We start from the raw sequence: 19,928 nt of genomic DNA, 5'->3' as shown, positions 1-19,928 counted from the left end.
ATTAGGAAGGTTGGACTGGAATATGGATTGGAGTGGGAATGCAGAGACCGTGTAGTTGGCTATTGACTTATCTGGGATAGATGTAATGAGATTTAGAAGTAGGGTAGTTTCTGAGGAAATAAAAAAGCTTGGATGCAAGAGGTACTTGTGAAAATAGAAGTGTTACAGCTACGTCGGACTGGACGTGGTAAGGAGAGGGGAAGGAGATGACCATGAGAATGGTGAGGACTTTGAGGGAAAAAGGAAAAATCAGAAGAGGGACCTGGTTTCGGGAAATATGTAGGTTGTACTGTATGTAGAACTTTATGATTATGCTTCATAGAATTAAAACAGAAGAATAGTATATCAGTATATTTTATTTTTAAACTTGCTTTTTTCCCCTCCTTTTCCCCTTGAGCTTATAAAACTATATCCCAGAGATTAGACCAGACGATAATTTTCTTTTGCTACACACTACAAGAGAAAACAAGACTTAGACACCCATTTGGAAAGACTGAAAGAGCGGACTCAGTAATCCTTACCAAGAGTGACGGTCAATCATCTTTACTGGGCTGGACCACTACAGGGGAGGCGAGGAGCAGCCACAGCAGCTGAACTCATGGCCTGAGCACATCCCTTTGGCAGGGAGCAATAAAACAATGATAGAGAAAAGATGTGGGGCACTTCCATGGCAATTGCTAGGATGCAAGTTGTTCTTTTGTTGACATCTTCGAAGTCTATAAAAATATAGTTCGGGATATCTACCAAGAAGGGTCTGATGCAAAGTTAAACAGATCAAGAATGCTAGATGCCATTTCCACTTAAGTAGCTGTCTGTTCTGGGGGCAAAGGGGGGGTGTCTTCATGATCTTTGCTGGTGATCTCTCCAGTTCCACGGTTTTATGGAAGTTCTGATTTTGTTCAGGAGAGTCGATTCTCCCTGCCAGACCACCACAGAACGCCATTTTCCTTCAGTTGTATTGCTTTGGACGGTCTGCAAATGCAGTATTTCTTACATGACTCCTTCCATCTTCAGTGTTGATACTGCAGGTGAACTTTTTTTCTTTAGTGACTTGACTTGTGAATTGGTTATTGTTATTGTTTTTCAATAAGAGTTTTTGTTCCAAGAAAAAAAGTTTTAATTCCCTTGGAAAAGAAAGACAGGGGCCCCCAGCCTGTGGACCCAAGTGCTAAGATGCTTTTTCAGACGGGGGCAATTGGATGCTGCTAGTAATATGGAGATTAGACATTCTGTCTCCAGCATGGGAACAGGGCTGGCTCAGCGAACAGGCAACTGCTTGCCTGCCCGTCTTCCTCGGGCCAGATAAAGGCCCAGAAGGAGCAGCTGCCAGGAGGGAGGAATGTGAGAAAATAGGAAATTGATTTGAAATAGGATAGGGAAAAAGGCAGAAGAATGAATTTGAGAATTTTCAAATATTCCCTTTTTAGGCCTATGTAGTTGCTGTCTCTGCAGAGGAGGATGATCTTTAGTTATTCTCTCACGAGAGTCAAAAAGCAGCGAATTCACAGTCAGTACAGATATAAGAAAGACCTGAAGTTGGTTTATTTCTTTATAATTGGAGGAAAATTGAATATGGATTTGTATTTTACTCTTTGGAAAGTGTTTTTGATCCTTTAGAAATAAAAAAAGAAGTGGAAAATTATAAGCATTCCGATTCTAGGCTCAGGAAGAGTAGTTTTTTTTTTTCCCCCTGCTAGTTACAAGGATATTAATTACATATCACATCAACCAGAGGGGGCTGGGCAGTTTCATGTTCGACTATGAAGGTCACAGGGATTCTAATTTTCTATTGACAGTGGTTCGTTTGCTCTAACAGATGCCTTTAGGCAGATCATATCACCCCTCTACTTCTTTGCTTAAAGGAGTATGGAGGAGTGTCATGTTAATGATATTTAGGATCACTAATAAATAGGAGAGATGTCTGTCTTTAGGATCACCCACCAGCTGCCCTGCAAGAAGGCAAGGGGACTGAGCAATGAGCTCTAAGTTTCCGTTGAGTCCTAACATTTGGTGATGCTGTGTGATCTCTTCAGGCAGGAAACTGATGGTGTGTTCTAACGACACTGACCAAGAGCATCCTATTTATAGAACACTGACCTCTACCTCACTTGAAGTTGTTGACAGGCTCCAGAGGCATTAGAAGAGAGAGACCTTACAATATATGTAAAACCTAGTTAGGAAGGATAAACACACATGATTGCCACCAACAATCTGATAACAACCACATACCACTATAGTTCACGCATTGCTTATTACCTCTCTGGGCTTCTAAAAAGTCACCAATGCTATTCTTATGAAGGAAAGAACTTCTCACCTCCTACATGCATTGCAGTGTAGCAAGTATCTTAACAAATGGAATGTTCATCTGTAGAGTAGAATAAAGTTGAAAAGAGCTGTTTTCTAAATCACATCTGCATTAGGAAGTCAACATTTGGAAATGACTGAGTGGGCCCTTTACCTCATTCCTCAAACTAAACAAATAAAAGCTTCATCTGTAAATTGACAATGGGAGGGCAGGCAACAAAACAGTCAGGACAGCGGGAAACCAGGGTGGAAAAAGAAAATCATGGAGAAAAAGAGTTAATTTAAATATCCAGTAGCTGAAAACCATTACCCTAAGACATTAAAGAAACTGGAAGAAACTCCTGCGCGGCCATTTAAAGGATTCAGGAGACCTGAGAGATTTCTTTTTTACAGAGGGAAAAATTGAGACCCAGATAAGTTAAGACTTAGCAAGGTCACACAGCCAATCAAAAGAAGAGCCGTGTCCGGATCTCAGATTTCCTGATTCCTAGAGAATTTGTGGAGAAGCGGAGAAATCCCTGAAGGGTGGGCCAGATTCAATGTTCAAACTGTTGAGGTTACCTCGTTCCTTTTCTGTTCTTCTATTTTGCAGGGAGCACATTTTATCATCAGTTTCACTGGTGCCTAGTTAAGTAATCCAGTGCGTAGACAAAAAAAATACCTGCTGATCTGGATTACAGCCATGAATTTTCCTGACACTGATTATGACACTGTATGTTTTTATTAAAATTGCTAGAAATAATCACGAAGCCGTAGAATAAGCTTTTTATGGAATAAATGCCTAGCTATAATTTAGGACCTGTCTCACTAATCATAAATTGCTGTTAATCACGATCTAATCTAACTGCTCTTTTCCAGTTAGAAAATTCCTCATTCCAACCATCCTTCTGAAACCCTGCCAGAAATTCCTTGAAGGGAAATTTACCCAACATCCTTTCTAGAATACAACCAATAAAGATACAGGTATTCAACATAGACTTGTACCTAACTATGAGAGCCTGGCTGCTTATTCTGGCTGCTTATATCATCTGAGCTAAAGCTATCTTAGACTCTGTAGTTAAAGTGACACAATGATATATTGATCTAATGAGTAATATTATGAAATTAATTCTAAAATAGTCTAACTTGTTCTGCCTTAATCTTTAAAATTCATTTGAATGATCACATTGTGCAAACCTTTAGTTGAAGACCTTGCCAAGGACTTTGGCCCAAAATAACATACAGCTCTACACATTTTCACAGTGGTTTCTATTTCAAAGTCAAATTGCCACTTAGGATAGTAGGCTCTGAAACACCTGTAGAGTCTGGTGTCAAAATCTTTACCTGGACACTTGCCTTAGTGGTCAGTCTTTTGTCTGTCATGGCCTTAAGAGTTTATATCCACCTTGCTTAGCATCAATTAAATAGATGCCCGTATTTTGCCTTTCAATTATTCCAGATCTTTTGAAAGACCTAATTGCCTTTGCAGGAGTTCTCCTAAAAGAAAGACACAGTCCCTAAAGCTTGCTGTCTCTCAGAAGCTGAAAGCCTGCAGGACTAGACACACTACACTTGGGGTTTTCCTTACCTGACAGCCTGTCTCCACCTGTTTTTTACTGTATCCCCAACTCCCTTTCTAGAGAACTCATTTCTTGTCATATAGTACTTAATGTGTGTCTTTGCATGATTTCCCTTAAGCTGCTGAAGTTGCCCGTAGCAAGACCCCAAGCGCACTTGCTTTTTACAGACTGAGACAGACCCCAGGTAGAAATTTGCCTAAAAGAACCAGTATATTTTTCCCTACAGAGTATTTTAAATAATGGAAATGCTGTTTTCTACACTAGTTTTAAACTAGTCTTGCCCTGTGAGGATTAAAGAAGGCATTTCATGTGAAAGTACCTAGGGTGCTTCAGGCCCATAATAGGCATTCCATAAATGTGAGTCAAATTCAAATCTAAAATTTTTGAAGAAAAAACCTGGTTTGTACACTAGCTGTCTCCGTTTCCCCACCATCTACTGGCTTGTCAACCCCCATTAATCCTGACATCCACCCCATTGCTCTGCTAGAAATTACTCCCCTTTAGGTCACAAATTGCTTCTTCCTGCCAATTTCAAGAGCTTTACTTCGCTCATCATAAGTATTAATCGGTGACATATAGCTATGTTAACCATCACCCGCCTCATTCCGTGCCTCAGTTCTTGAAACCTCGCTTCTGGGTTCTTTGTTGGTAACTGCTGATTCTCTCCAGTTTCCTAGACTTCGCCTTCTGTCTCCCTTGGTGCCTGAACTTCCTGTTTGTGACCTCTGTACCTAAGTACCCCCCAAGACTCAGACTTGGCCCTTTGCTTTCTTAGTTTACTTATTGCCTCTCATCTCATCTACTTTCATAAATACCACAGTGATGGAATGTGTTAGTAAATGTACACTACAGAGCGAAATTCCTTCTTTCCATCTCTAAACTCCTTGCTAGCATATTTAAAGAGAGAGACTCAATGAAATGCTTGCTTCACTCTATTTCCTTTATGTTTGTCTCCTCATAGAACTTTCTTCTTGGGTCTAGATCTCTAAATCTAGAGCCTGATAACCCAGAGGTTGTGGTTCTCAGCTCCAGCCCCACACATCCTACTAAGGAGGTTCAGAGAAGAGACATTAAGGTGATGAAAGAGGAGAAAATTAGAGCCATGAGGAAATGGTAAAATAAAATAAAATAATAATAATTGAGATTATTTAGCATGACAATGTGGATCTTAAGGGAAGATTTAAGAATAATCATCTTCAAGTTCACGAAGAGTCTTTGTTGACAAAATGGTGACCAGCTGTTCTTCGTTTCTACTGAAGATTGAACAAGAGCATTTGGGCATAAATTGTGGTGTTAGAGAGTTAAGTTAGTGATTCTCAAAATAGAATTGCCCTCGGTAAACAATTTTAAACATTGTAATGTATTACCTGAAATGGACATGTCATGGTAGGGCTTTTTTTTTTTAAAGATTGGCACCTGAGCTAACGACTGTTGCTAATCTTCTTTTTTTTTCTTTCTGCTTTTTCTCCCCATAATCCCCCCAGTACAAAGTTGCATATTTTAGTTGTGGGTCCTTCTAGTTGTGGCATGTGGGACGCCACCTCAGCGTGGCCTGACGAGCGGTGCCATGTCCGCACCCAGGATCCCAACCAGTGCAACCCTGGGCCAACCACCGAAGCAGAGCGCGCGAACTTAGCCACTCGGCCACGGGCCGGCCCCAGGGCTTTTTTTTTAAACAAATAGATTCATCTGTGTCTGGGGATCCAGAAGGATATGACCAAATTAGATCATGTATTAAATTTATGTCCAATTTGATAATTCTGTGATTTTATAATGAAAAAGTATACATTTATAGCTTTAAAAAATAGTGACCTCAAACTATCAATGGTGCTAGGTGCCTTAAGGTCACAGTCTCTGCCCTCGAAAAGCTGGTTATGTGAGATTGGGTTAGGTTAGAGGGGGGTGTGTGTGTGTGTGTGTGTGTGTGTGTAAGAGAGACAGAGAGAAAGCCAAATAATTATAGAATAGTGTGATAAATACAAATGATCGAATTGCTGGAATTAACAAGCAGTTTCTTTAGTACGGACTATTCATTTCCAATGATCCATCCATCTACCCATCCCCAAACCAGTATTTAATTAGTGTCTCCTTTGTGCAAGACTCTATGCTAAATGCTGGGGAATCAGCAAAGAAACGGTCCCTGCCCTCCTGTGGTTATGGTCTGGGAAGAGCTACAGATGAGTAGAACAGACAGCAGAATACAGTGTGATGAATGGTAGAAAAGGATATTTACGGAGTTCAATGGGAACTCAAAAGGGGGGCCTTTAAACTATTTTTAGTGGACCGGGAAGGCTAAATCGAGGAACTGGCTTCCAAGCCAAGTCATGAACAAGCAGGAATTGCCCAGGTAAAAAGCAGAGGTATTAAGCATGTACTTAGATCCAAAATGGCATATAAAAATATGTGCATAGACATAATGTATGCTCGCAAAATAGAAAAAAAAATGACTAAAAACATATTGCATGTGACTATGTCATGAAAACACCTGAAATTAATACATTATTGACTATCCAGATTCCTTTGTCAAAAAAGGCATGTTAAGTAAACTCTTTGCAAAAATGATCTTAATACATATGGATTCTTTTGAAAATTTTGATATTACCTATTTTAAAAGGTGAATATAGACATTTGTGTGAATTCTGTGTTCTGTCTATCGCATAAAGGATTTGACCTATGGATAGCTATTGTCTTTATAGACAACCACCCACCTGACAACATCACTTCCTCACTAGCCATCAATGAACAACTAATTCTTGGCATCTAAACCAACAAAACAAAGTATTTATAGTAATATATTGAATTTCAAAGATAAATTGCCTTGCTTTCTGACATTTAACTGAAAAACGTGTTCTTGAGAACTAACACTAAAATATGCTTTGGGGTTGGGTGAATGGAATGACGGTTGGAAACCAATAGTCCAGATTGAAGAAATTGCTCCCTAAGCATTACAAGTCTATCGTTTGTATCAATCACCTTTACATTTCTTAAACATGGACTGTCAAAGAATACATTCAAAGGACCCCCCCCCACAATGCATTCGTATTTTCAAAACCTAAAAATAAGTTGAACCCCAGTAAGTTGCCACGCGTGGACAAACACTGCCATCCCTGGGTGGCCTTGGGAATTAGTCTTGCTGCTGTAGACCTTGTGTCCCATGTCCCAGAGATGAGTAGTACTCCCTCGATCTTGGCCGCTTCTGTGCTTTCCTGGTCATGGTTACTCTACTGCAGACTCCCTTCTTCCATGCCTTTGGACCCCTGGTGGCTTGACTTGAGCCCTCAGCTCTTACCATGTACCTGCTTCCTGGCATACGTACCCCCTGCTAACTCTTGCTGGCCGTCTGGATTTCTCCTGAAGCTCTGCCCTCCTGCCCTCCTCCTGTTCTCACCACTAGGGAGGAATCATCTCCCTTCCCCACCCCCTTCCCTCCCACCTGGATCTTTGCCAGCACAGAGCTGAGGCTCACTAAGCCTTTTGGATACAGTGCATTGCTTGATTGCCCCCTGCAAAGAGTCCAGACCTCCTCACACACGCCCAGACTCTGCTTCCTTCTCCTCCCTGCCTGCCCAGGCTCTGGAGGACCCAGCACGCTCCTGCCCAAGGTCACCCGAATTAGGACAGAAAGAAGAACAGGGTCTTTTGACACACAACAATGATTGGAGATTTAAAAAAAGAGCCTTAGGTCTTCACCAAGTATCATATTTCAGAAGGCATTTCTGGTTTTGGTGAAATAATTTAACACCTTTAAAAATAAAGAAGAGAACCTACCTTTTAGAAATGACTTAGGATGTGGGTCATTTCAGAGAGTTGTGAAATAAATTGCTATATTGTGGGTAGATTTTTCCGGAGGTTAAATCAAAGAATAACCTAGATATTATGCTCGCCTTTCAGATTTAATGTAGACATCTGTGAAAAATTATGAATTGGCTTTTATTACAAGGCTTTGTTTTCAAACCTTTATTTTTGTTCCAGTGTAAATGATAATTGAACTTTATTGGAAAAAGAACCCAGAAATATGGCTTTAAATACAGTATTATGTCAGCTTATAACAGAGTCCACATAGCTGTTAGAGACTTTCGGGCTACTGACAAAAGAACACTTTGCAAAACAGAAGATAAACTCTAAAATTTTATTCATAGCAGGTAACTAAAGTGATTGTACAATTATTAATGTACCAATTGATAGTGCACTGTAATTTTGGTGACATAAACAGTTTCTTTGACTATTTGTTATTTGAAAAAGAACAAATCTTTATAAATAAATGTGTAATTTTTAACAGAGATCGAATTCTAGAGTGACAGATATATATTGACCTATGCCAATCCCTAAATCAGGTGTTCAGGAGTGTTTATTAACTCTTTCATTCTTCTACAAGATTCCAGCTTGCAGAGAATACTAATATGCGCACTACTTGTTACCCTAACTCTTAAGGTAATTTCAAAACACAACAGAAATCAGCGGCTGTGCCTCTTTTTTCCCCCTCCCATATCTACAAATTATCAATTTTGAAAATTGAGTATCGTATTTTCAAATCTTTGGTCTGGCCTATCATGGCATATTTGATTTAGAAAGTGAACTATATTTCTACTACCAGTTTTAACTACTGGGTTGTTGCTAAGTAGTTGATGAAATGGCTTAAGCACAGACTCTGGACCTGGGGCTGGGTTTAAGCTCAGGCACTTGTAACTTTGTGGCCCATTATTAACCTCTTTGAAATTCTAGTTTCCTCATCTGTAAAATGGAATAGTATTACTTTATCATGGGGGCTTAAAGAATGAGTAAAAATGGTATGTGTCAAATGCCCAATACTGTGACAGTCAAAGGAGAAGCTCAATGTTAGTTTTTATCATTGTCATAGACTTAGCACAGCTAAAATCGTTCGATTTTGATTTTGTATCAGCACCTCTGACAATATGGATTTGCTGCTTAATCATTAGCAGGAAAGGTAATCATTCCAGTTTTGGTTAAACTCTGATTTTTTCCTCAAGGTTTTTGGCCTAAGCAGAGAGAGGTCAGAAGAACTCTTCATATGCAAGCAAGTTGGTGCCAGTTGGAAGTAACAGCTCACTTGTGGACTTTTTTTTTCTTTAAATACAATTTGCTTTGATTCGGTTTGCTTCATGCATTTTTAAAAATCTTCCTTGTGGTGTGTAGTCATTAGGCTTTTATGCCTAAAGAACTGAATTCAGTTATAAGTAAAATTTATTTAATAGCACAAGTATGATTCCATGTGGTTATTTATTCAGAACATAAAATAGCCACATAATTCCACATATTTGATAGTGTCTGCTCATGGAACTTCGGGGAATTCTGCAGATCTTAGAGAAGAAATGCTTAAGTTATAGAAGGCAGTAGCCATAATGCTAATTATCCCTGACATCGTCAATATGGCAAACTATAGTAGACTAAAATAGAAATTTAATGTGTGCCTTATTATACGTCTCTGTAGAACTCTATAGAGGACTCCTATATTTAAATCATGGCAGTGATTTAATGCGTGGATGGGTGTGGCCACAAAACCTTGTGTCCTTTCTTGGGAAGATATCCGTGGAAACCATCCTTCGCTTTGCAGTGATAGACACTGTTTAAAACCACGTCTCTCCCTCTAGTTCCCCATGGGCTGTTGCTGCTGCTGCTCAGCTGTGTTCAAAGTAAGCCCTTGATTATTCTCAAGGGATATTGTCCTTGTCCAATGTGAAAATAATTACTTTTGTATTCAGAAAAGGTACAACTAGATATACATGTAGAATATTCCAATAGAGTCCAACCGAAAAATTTACCTAACCTGTATTTGATATTTATAGATGTGCAGTGCTTAATTAGCATTTTAAATTGGAATTTTAATAAATGCTATCAATCAGTGACCAATTTACATAGCATTTATCTGGGGAAATGAGCATGCCAAATATCAGTCTTCTTGAGATTCATCTTGACCCAAACAGTGATTTAAGATTTTAAAACCTTTCATTCTTCCATTAGAGTGTTCATCTTTCCAATGTCCTACTCCAAATCCTGATCTGCTATCTTGTGTCTTCAAAATTCCAGGGGTACATATCTGAAGCACAGACAAGCCCCCCCGGGCCTAGCAAATTCTAACTGGGCAATGTTCTACCTATTTAATTTTTCTAAGATTCCAATTGCACAATGCCTTCTTCATATTCTGGCCTAAATAGTTATATGGTGTTTATTTGCAATTACTTCAGGAAACCTCCACCCCCAGAAGAGTCGCACACATTACAATGATCCGTGAAATGATCATTTTCAAAATGTTATGACTTAGGAAGGTATTTGCTTAAGAACTTAGAAGTCTCCCAGTGCCCCACAAAATATCTCTTGTTCTATTTTTGACCCAGTTCCACTAAACAGAATTTCAAAACCCTGAAATAACTTCAAAATTTAGACTGTGTCAAAGGACTATTTAAATCATTTCTATGAGATCTTAATAATGTGCTAATTAAAGGGTGAACATATTGATCATTCAGGGAAGAATAGACAGGATGGTGTGATAATCATGTTGTGATAGAATGTGTTTGTGAGTCACCGTTTTAGAAGAGCCATTGTTACGGAAAGAAAAGATCACTGAGGTATAGAAACTTTGCTTAAACACCGAGTAACATCAGACATTTCCATATATGATGATGGATGTGTTAGATGGTAATGAAAATTAAGAAGGAAAAGTACCTACCAAGAGTTGGATGAGCCGTATTCACATTGTTGTAGCAACAGATGTAAAAAGTGACAAGTCAGAGTAAAGGTAGTATGCTAAAGAGGAAAAAAAAATTACTGTTGAATCATGGGAAAGAGGAGAGAATACAGCCTTTACTGGATCTTATTGACAAATGGAGAACACTGATCCTTCCTTTCTTAAAGTAGAGTTCATTTTTTGGTTTGTTTTGTCTATGTTTGGACGATAGTTAAAATGTGGAATGACAGCTAATGATATAAAGAAATGTTGATTGAATTGATATTAGTATTGTAATGTAAAGTGCTTCTTGTTTTTTCTCGCTTATTTATAAAAGCCCTTGAGGGATGTGGAGGAATTGGAAGAAAACACTGGTGAATCTAAACATTCATGAACATTCAGTCATTCAATTCTCAGTTTAATAGAGGAAGAAGCCGAAAAAGATGGAATGTTCTAGAAGAAAGAGAAATTAAGGGAAGGAGGGACGTTGAACTGGAGGCAATGCAAAAATAATGATAAAAGTGAATCTGGAGGGAGAAAAGACAATTTTTAAAATAAAAATTTAAGTGCTGCAATATTGCAATATCTTTTATTTAAAAGTAAAGCTAGTTAGAGCACCACATTAGCTAGTCCAGATCAGGGGTGTCCAGTCCTGGCACATCATTTAGAGTTAGCTCAGACCACTTGAACACACGCCTCCAGCCCCAGGGACCTTCTTCCCTCCCCCGGGTGCAGGCCCGGCTCTCCCGTTAACGGGGGTCTGAAAGAGCAAGGAGAACCAGCGGGGCGCAGAGCAGCCCCCGCCGCGGTCCGATCGGCCCCGGGGCCGACCCAAGGGGCCGAGCCTCGGCAGCCGAGGCCGGGGGCGAGCCGGGCTGAGCCGGTCCCCGCCGCGATCACAGGCGACACCCACACCCACGCAGCGCCCGCCCGCCGGCGCTCGACTCCGGGCCCCCATCGGCGACCACTCCCGCCTCCAAGATCCCCGTCTGCCCATCTTGCCGGGGCAGCGCATCCGGGGAGCCAGGGCACTCCGTTTCGCAGAGCCGAGGGGCGTCTGGCCATCCCTCTGGCTGGGATTAAGTAAACATCTCAGCTGCGGGAGGCATGAATGGTGGCAGACGCGGGGTCGGGATTCATTCATGGGCTGGGAAAGAGGTTCTTTTGTGCGCACGGGAAAGTAGTGCTTCTGGAGAAAACCTATTTTGCAAAATCGACAGCAAGTTGGAAAAGCACATTATGGAATACTGATGTTTGAGGGTCTGCGTGTGTTTGTGGGTAATACCCCCGATCGGGGTCTATCAAGCGTGTCTGTAACCAGCTTGGGGGGGGGGGCAGTTTTCGCCCTCTTCGTTAGGGGCATGGATGTGAAAATGCCCCCGGCGTGCGTGTCCGTGTGCGTGTGTGTGTGTGTGTGCAAGGGGGGGGCGGCCAGGAGGCGGCGGCCGGGGCGCGGGGCTGGCGGGGCGGCGGCGGCCGGGCCCGGCGCGAAGGGGTTAAGCGCCGCCGCCGCCCCCTCGGCGGCCGGGTGTAAACAGAGGAGCCTCAGCCTATCATGTCTGGCTGCCGCTCGCAGCCGGAGCCCCGAGCCCGGCGCTGTAACATGATACGCTCCAGACCCAGGCAACTTGGCAGCGCCGGGCTCGGCTCCGCACGGCCACAGCGAGGGCGCGCCGCGGCGAGGTGGGTGAGCGGCGGCGGCGGCGGCGGCGGGGCCCGGCCGGGGCGCGGGCGGCGGGCGGCGGGCGGCGCGCGGTCCTCGCGGCCCCTCCGGCGGGGTGGCTGGCTCGCGCTCGGGGCCAGGCGGCGGCGGCGGCGGCCCCGCTGGGCATCCCGGTGCAGTCGGAAGGGGAGGAGGCTCCGAGCCGCTGGGCACCGGGGCCGAGGCCACATTAGCATCTGAAATGAGGTGGCTTTTTAACCCCTGAGGGACCAGATTTCAGGATTTGGAAGCGGTAAAGGCTGAACTTTCTCGAGGACTCTTCGTCCCTCGGAGTGGTGCAGGTAGCCGCGGGGAGGACCGAGTCTTTTGTTCCCGGGATTTTTAATTAGGTGGATTATTTTGCGAGGGGTATACAGTCCTAATCCGTGAGGTCAGGCTTTTTCCCAGCATCCTGTGACTTTTGCGGTGTATCTTGTTGAATTCGTTCGGAGTGATTTGGGATCATTTGTGTCTGATAGGTTTCAAAATCTGCATTGAGCTTAAGTGAATCAGCCCTTTGGTTCCATGAACTAAAATCCATCATACTAATTGCTGAATGGGGGAAAAAGCTACAGAATAATCTTGCTGATGGAAAGGGCAGTTTTTCTCCTGCAAAATACTTAGGGTGTGATTTTTGTCAGGAGAGGGTTTTCTAGAGCGGAGTCTCTAAAAGAAATCCAACTTTACCGTCGTGTTGCCATGCAGATTACTCCCGTGGATAAATAGTTGGGAAGGATTTGGAAAAACTTGTGCGCTACCTATTAAAGTAAAAATCATTTGACCATTTATGTGTGTATTTTAATAAAATAAAGCAGAGATCCTTGGCAGCTTTTAGAATGAGAAGTCCCATTTCCTCCCTCTCCCGTGGCTGGCGTCTCTATCTCTCTGGAATATCTCATAAATGATATGTACAGAATATATGTGCCTGTGTCACAAAGTCATTCTGTCTTCTGAAAGCCTAATATAATCAAATTCAGTGCCTTAAGATGGTGTAGTTGAAGATTTGATCCCCTTCCACTGAAGTGGAAATACTTTCAGTAATTGAAAGCAGATTCACGTCTGGAGTTGTACAAGCCAAGGTTTTCATTTTTAAAATAAACCTTTTGTTCTCTGGTTTTAAATGTTTCAAAGAGCCATCCAGAGACCTCTGTGTGCTAATTGTTAAAGTAGTCCTTGAGAAAGGATTGAAAATATCCAGGGAAGGCATTTTAGAAATACAGCTAATTTACTAAGCCAGCCTCTCAGTAGAATATTTCAGTGCAGCGTCTAGTGCCTGTGCCACACATTGTTTTTTTTTTCCAGCGGATTCCTCGGCATTAAAATGCAACTGTAGTGTTCAAAACCCCCAAACCCCAAGCAGAGGCCATCTGTTTTAAGAGGTTAAAAAACCCGAGAAATTTGGGTGTTATCCCATTTTACACTGTGATTTACACAATGTGAGGATAAATTTGAAATCAAGGATAAAGTATGTTTAATTTAAAGAGATGGTAAGTATGTATTAACCGGTAGGCTGAAACTTACAGAATGTGGCTGCAGGTTGTTCACCTGGTTCCTTTCTCATCTTTGGAGGCTGTGTGAAAAGCTTTTAAAAATTGGCCATTAAAGACTGAAATTAGGATACATTCTAGACAAAGAGGGAGTCACTTGCTCTCTTATTAGCCGTGAAGATAGAGAAGAATGGTGATATGTTAGAGGGGCGCCTGCCTTCTTCAGGATGTGAAATCTAAAATGAATTGTGTGATTATGAGGAAAAAGTTAGAAGAGTTGTACTTTTAACAGTGATAATTGAGATCAGAAAAAAATAGCGGTCTTCCAGATATTTTTAATTACTAGTTTCTTAAACCTGTTGTAGTAATTATTAGTAAGATGTGAATGGGCATATTTACAGAGTCTAACATGGCAGTCTGATTTCTTAAAAACTTCTGGGTAGCTCCTTATTTACATTGTTTCCTTGTCTTCCTGCGAGTTGATCATTTGAGTAACCTTCGAATAAATGTGAAGTGACTAACTTGGTCACAATTTAAATGATCTTCTTGTTACATTTCTCAAGTAAAAGTCCTGGTTTATAAATTAATGTTTAAAATATTCAGCAAATCTTTAACGACCGAATAAAATCTAACTACCTTTTGGCTGTGTGGCGTCACATTTCTTAGATATCAGTGGCCTAGGATGCGGGATAATAGAACTGAATTCTCTTCAAAGATTTAGAAAAAGAAAAGTGATGTAACGTGGACTCTTGGAATTGTCTGAACACTGATTTTCAGGGTAAGATCCTTGTCTAAACATTCAAGTAACCCTTTCCGTGGCTTCTATTTACTGTTAGTTTTATGTCCTTACGTTTGTTTGCCTGGTAGGGGAGTGCACAGGATCCTCTGTCATCTGAAGTAATACATTCAATTTATCACACGACTCCTTTCTCGCATAATGTAGGAAAGTGGCAAAGGAGGAACTGTCTACATACAGCGATCTTGATAATTAATGCCATAAAATAGATTAAAATGCTGTATTCCAGGTATTCATTTCCTTAAAAGGGCCACCAGAACAGGGGTTGCTAAGCACCCATCACTACTGCAAGTAACAGAAAATGACCCAAATTAAAGAACCTGTTCTAAGCTGTATTCTTGCATTTTCTAAAGTGCATTTCAAAAGGTTTAACAAGACTCATTCAATTAGTGGAGGAAAAAAGATCTATTTTGAGCTCTGATCAGCAATTAAGAGATTGAGCTTTGGGACATCAGTCTCTTTATGTTTATAATTTATTTTGTTTTCTAGACTTCTTTAACTCAACAGTTGTGAATAAATTTTTCACACACCCCCTTTCTAACAATCTAAATGTAAGTGCTAAATATAGGACAGTGTATTTGTTTTAATTTTTATCTGAATGAGTAATTTTTTATTAACCTTTCCCTTATTTTAAAAGTTTAAATTTTACACCCATATAGTATATTATTGCTTTACTATGGATTTCTTACTCTGTCTTTGCACAGATATATATATGTATATATGCATATATACAGATGTGCAGTTTAAACTAAAATATGGCTGTAATTATTCCATCTTATCTTAGATATGAGTGCTTTAGCACCGAACCTTTGAGAGTAGGATATCCTTTCTTAAGGATGTTTGGATGTTGTGAATTTGGTACCATGAAGGAGATACAGTAATATATCAAAGTGAGAAGGTAAATAAGTAAATTAGGGGCAGGAGTGTTTTTTTGAGCATCAAGTAAGCTGTCCCCTTCTGGGTTAGACCAGAACTTCCATATAGTTATGGAGAAAAACCTAAGCCACAACTATTAGGATGTTTAATTAGTTAAATCTTCCAGGGACCTTGCTGATTCTTAGCTAATTGAACAGCAGTCACAAATAGAAGTTGTGAAACTTCTCTGCAGAGAGAGAGGTATAGAAGGATAAGGGCCTGTTAGAGGACTAGGAGAGAGGAGCAAGAGAGGTCCCAGAGGTTTAGGTTAGAATTATTAGCAAGATTTTTGCTATATCGCATTGATCTGGACAAGTCTAAAGCGTATGAATATCGATCTTAAGTTATCAACCCTAAGTGCTATTTTGGCTATAATCATATATGAAGCGATTCCTATCCTCAAACACTGAATCTTTTAAAGCAAAAATAACACTTAATTCTTTCTTCTAAAGGAGATGTTTTACATTAGAAGTTCATTGTGTTTAGATTTATCAGACTGTTTGGCATTACAGATTTCTATAGTAATAGATTATATAAAATAAATGGAATTTGTATGACTCTTACTGTAGTTTTGTCTAAAATGAAAAGTTATTGTAATGCTCATTTATGTCTAAGACCTTTTAACCTGAATTGAAGTCTCAGTTTAGGTATTTGGAATGTGGTGGTTGTTTTTTGACGTGTCAAAATTTGTTTTTCCCCATAGAGAATAACAATTGTATCTTGAGAAATTATTTGATTATATATATTTTTAGTAAGTTTGAAATGGTATATATTTTAATATTTAAGAAAGCACTTGTTTTAAACTTGGTCTTTGTATGTTGATTTTCCTTATAAACCCAGCTGTTCAGTTACAAATCCTGTGTGTTTAAGTTTTGAAATATCTGCTCTTAATTTTTGCTACAATAGGGTGAAAACAACTACCCCTTTAGTATCCCAGAAATAATTTATGCCATAGATGTTACTGATGGTAAATTCATTTCACAAGAGAAGAAGAATTGAAAAGTACACACAGGTGTTTGAGGGCGCATCCCATCTAAAGAATAGTTAGATTTGGGAAACCACATGCAATAGTATTTAAAAGAGAAAGAGTTTCTCTCTTAAGTGTTATTATTCCGCTCTCTTAATTTGAAATGCTGTTTCACGTTAATGCCTTGTTTCGTGCAGTTAGAAGGTAGAATGGATTATGGAGCATACCAAAATGACTAATTAGAAAAACAGTCGGTTTTTCTATTTATATATATTAACCTAAAATTTTTTTAAACTAAAATGATCTATGGGAGTTCTAATGAATTTTTTTCATGTTCGTTTCTGCACAGCACCTTTTTTTCCATAGTCTTAAGCTATTTCCTGCAGGCGGAGAGAGAACCTGCTGTCTAGAGAGCTGTAAAATGAACTCAGGAACTCTTTTTATGCTTCTTTTAAATAAAACAAAATTACCCTATATAACAACTTTAACATTGTTAACCTTTTATAATTATTTAACCGTTATTTCATTTTACCTCCTGCTTAAAAGTTCTGTCTGAGTGGAGTAGACACCTGGCTGTGCTCTTAAAAGTTTATTTGTCTTTCAATTCCTGTGATAGTAGGGGGCAGTCCATCTCCTTAATTATCTTTGTTCAGAGAAATGCTGAAAGGCCAGAGTAGTTAAACAAGGCCATTTGGATTCGTGAGGTCGAAGTCAGACGCAAGGAAAGTGGTTAAATGCATTATCATCCTATTGAGCCCATCATCAGTAAAGTGACCTTGATGGAGGTGGAAAAAGCCATTTGGCTATTTTATGACAGCCACCTCTGCTTGTTTTATCACTGACAGGTTTTTATATACCGCTTTATCATATTTCCTTCCTTGTGTTTTCAAATACTATTTCCTCTGTAGATGATCCGAGTGAAGGTGAAAATTAAAATGAGTTTCTTTTTAATGATAGTAGATTTTCCTTCATAAGTCTGTTTCATACATTGATATATGCGGAGGTATTCCTTCATTAAAAATTAAGGTGATCGGGCTGGCTGACCATTCTGTATTTGCTTTTAAGGATCTTTTAATGATGATGATGAGTCTCTCTGCAAAGAAGCTGCTATTCTGCTACTTTTCAAATGGTTTTTAAGCTATTAAGAGGAGAGACTTGCCAACCTCAATTTCAGCAGTGGGAATAATGTTTGTTTTAACAAGTGCCTGAGTCTGTTGACTTGAAGGTTATTCAAGTTTTAGTAGTTCTGTTGCTGCTGTTCCAGAGTCATCGCTTCCCTTAAAAAGTGAAAACAAAACCAAAAGATTTATAGTTTAGATTTCTTAACTTTATGGCCGAGATTTTCCTTGTGATGTATTTTATATCAAATCCATTAAAATGGAATTCTTGCTTAAATATTTGAACAAATATTGTTCAGTAATAGGCAGAGTTTTCTTAAACACAGTGCAAGATCTAACCTTTTTGGAAACTCTACTTAAAGCAATTCTGTGCTGCATATGAGATTTTTGTTTTCCTAGGCAGAACTGTCAAACGTTACTGATTGGAGTTTAGTGTATGCTTTACCTTTTACTGAATTCTTTTTTATTGCAATTAATGAGTACTAAGTACAACTCTTATCATAAGAAAGAAAAATCTTGGCCCATTATCAAAATACCTAGAGTATTATTTCAGACCTTATCAGAGATATTGCCCTATCATCGTACTATGAATCATGTAACACTAAAATCTAAGGAACTCAAGAACACCAAAAATAGTTCCATAAGGAGAGTCAAATTTTCTTGATCTCGAAGGATTTATTCCTTTAAGAACTTTTTATTTAAAATACAAACGTACTGAATTGAAATATCTTTAAAATGAATTACCACCCCGCCCCCCACACCGCCCCACTTCTGCCAGTCTGTGCCCGCCATCAGGGCCCAAGTTCAGGCTCTTTTCATCTCATACTTAAGTCTATTTCATCAGCCTTCTAACCTGGTTTCCCTGCCTTCTGTGTCTTCTTTAATCCAGACTCTCCGCTATCATCATAGGGCATTCTGAATCATAATTATGAGCATGGCACATCCCTGCATAAAATCTTTGTTATGTCCTTCAGATAAGTCCAAATTCCTTAATATGTTTTCTCAGACCCTTCATGGTCCCACCCCTACCTCCATTTCTCTTTTCTGCTTACCTTCTTTCCACCCATGGAGCATGCTTCAACATTTTCACATAGTTGCTGATAGTTAGACGTTTTCTTACCCTCTCACAAATCTTTCATGAGTCTGCTTGCACAGTATTTCTTCCCTGAAACCTTTACTCATTGCTCCAGGCAGAGCTGGCTACTCCCTCTCTACTTCTACAGCATCCGGCAAAGGTTTCTGTTACAGCACTTAACACATTGTACTGTAATCATTTGTTTACAATTCTCTCTCCCCTCATAGTGGGACAAGTTCTTTCAGGTCACAACTGTGTCTTAGTCATCTTTACATACCAGCACTAAGCACAATGCTGAGAAAATAGTTATTCCGTAAGTGTTGAATCCTTACTGAATGAGTATATTAAATATAATTTAACTTCTTGGTAATGGAAGAGCGTCATTATGAACATCAGTTACTTTGTTCTGTTACAATATAATAATTTACTGAGAAGCTGTTAAGGGCTCCATATGACAATGCTTAATATTACTATTATCTATCATTTTTGAGCCCTTAAACTATGCAAAATGTTTTTTATGTATCATTTCATTTTATTCTCACAGCATTCCTTTTAGAAGGGATTTCTCCATTTTGCTGATGGGAAAATGATTACTTAGGTTAAGTCAATTCAAGGTTACCCAGGTATTTAGTGGGGAAGCAATGATCTGAATGTGGTACTGTGTGACTCCAGACCTGTTCTAGATATCATGCTCCTTCTTGTTAGAATTTTTAATTACATGTGCAGTTCAAGTACAGGTATAGTTTTTAAGATAAAGGTTTTCATTGTCTTCTCTTGTCATGCTGTCAACTTTCACTTATTACTCTGTCATCAAACAGCTAAAGGTAGTTCATTGTTATTGTTTTAATTTGTGCATAAAATAGCAACAGACGGGTTCTAAGCAAAGACTATTCTCAGGGCTAATTTTGTTAGCTTCGTTAGTGTTGGCCTCTCAGAAGCCTTTTTGGCCTAATGTTTCCGTTTCTGTGCATTTCTGATCAGGTGAGATTTTTGGGCAGCTGAGTTCCAATTAGGTAGTAGGTGTTTAGGTGAAGCAAAATGTTAATTTTCATAGTTAAGGATTTTTAAAAGAAGCTGGTATTTCAATGAATCAGAACACTAAATTCGAGTAAGAAAAAAATTATGCAAAGGTTTCATGCATAGATACATTTGAAACTTAAACACATTGATGAAGAGATATGTGATTCTAATTTGTTTTTAGCTGATAAACATCTAATGAGACTCTCTTTTGGGTGACCGAAGTAGGGAAAATATGTTCTTTAATACGATAATTTGGAGCAAGAACCAGTACACATTCACTGTTTTTATTCCCAAGAGGTTAAG

At 39.6% G+C, this 19,928-nt stretch overlaps 1 protein-coding gene across 17 annotated transcripts in view; it reads left to right on the top strand.

Annotated features, from left to right (window-relative positions):
* The window catches only part of TENM3 (teneurin transmembrane protein 3), a 2,420,957-nt gene that overhangs the window by 2,087,052 nt on the left and 313,977 nt on the right, over positions 1 to 19,928 (top strand). For 7 of the 17 annotated variants that reach the window (XM_070598221.1, XM_070598219.1, XM_070598217.1 and 4 more), the window contains exon 1: positions 12,065 to 12,228. The exons of 7 other annotated variants lie outside the window; for them this stretch is intronic. The gene's annotated coding sequence lies outside the window, so the exon portion shown is untranslated. Of the gene's footprint in view, positions 1 to 12,064; positions 12,229 to 12,311; positions 12,550 to 19,928 lie in introns of those variants that run through there. 3 more of the 17 variants (XM_070598213.1, XM_070598220.1, XM_070598218.1) reach the window with 3 other exon arrangements.

The sequence above is a fragment of the Equus przewalskii genome, chromosome 28, assembly GCF_037783145.1.
Source record: "Equus przewalskii isolate Varuska chromosome 28, EquPr2, whole genome shotgun sequence".
In the NCBI taxonomy this organism is placed as follows: Eukaryota; Metazoa; Chordata; class Mammalia; order Perissodactyla; family Equidae; genus Equus; species Equus przewalskii.
Note: the sequence above shows the minus strand (reverse complement) of the source record. Positions and strands in the feature narration are given on the sequence as shown.